The sequence below is a fragment of the Myotis brandtii genome, unplaced genomic scaffold (genome assembly GCF_000412655.1).
Source record: "Myotis brandtii unplaced genomic scaffold, ASM41265v1 scaffold314, whole genome shotgun sequence".
Classification (NCBI taxonomy): Eukaryota; Metazoa; Chordata; class Mammalia; order Chiroptera; family Vespertilionidae; genus Myotis; species Myotis brandtii.
This window is the reverse complement of record NW_005362033.1, coordinates 2,128,775-2,129,402: the sequence shown is the minus strand read 5'-3', so window position 1 is coordinate 2,129,402 and position 628 is coordinate 2,128,775. Positions and strand designations below refer to the sequence as shown.

The window sequence follows — 628 nt, the reverse complement described above, 5'->3', positions numbered from 1 at the left end:
TGTGTGTGTGTGTGAGTGTGTGTGTGTGTGTGTGTGTGTGTGAGTGTGTGTGTGAGTGAGTGTGAGTCTTTGGTAAGCGGTGCTGGGACGAGCGGATGTGCACAGGGTGGAAGAGGAAGCAGACCCCTACTTCGTGTTACACACACAGACCGATGCCAGTGGGTCTGCAGATGCCGATGGAAGAGCCAGCTTCCTTCAGGAGGACAGACGGGCGCTGGCGCCAGGCCGCGGGACGGGGGCCTCGGGAAGGGCGTCCGCAGGCTTCTGGTCGGAAGAGAGTGAGGAGAGCGCAGAATTCACACCCGTTCCAAACCCGCGAGAAAGCCCGTCCTGTAGGAAAGGGGCAGGAGACACAGGCTCGCGTGGCCAAGACCCAGGACAAGTGCCAGCTCCTCCAGTGAGAGCGCGTCTCCCAACGTGCTGGGTTAGCGAAGCGGGGTACGAAGGTTTACTTACAGGAAGTTCAGAGAAGGGGACAACCAAAGTGCCCGCCTGCGGGGATGCATCTTTGGCAAAGGAGTGGCTTCACGACGTGCTGGGCGGTGGCGGCCTTTGGAGCTAGTGACAGGCAGGCACAGGCCCCCGCCCTGGCCGACAGGGCCTCAGGCCCCATTCCAGGCCTCGAGGA

The 628-nt window shown here is 61.6% G+C and overlaps 1 protein-coding gene across 1 annotated transcript in view; it reads left to right on the top strand.

Annotated features, from left to right (window-relative positions):
* Positions 1-628, top strand: part of B9D1 (B9 protein domain 1) — a 16,873-nt gene that overhangs the window by 11,504 nt on the left and 4,741 nt on the right. The window lies entirely within an intron of this gene.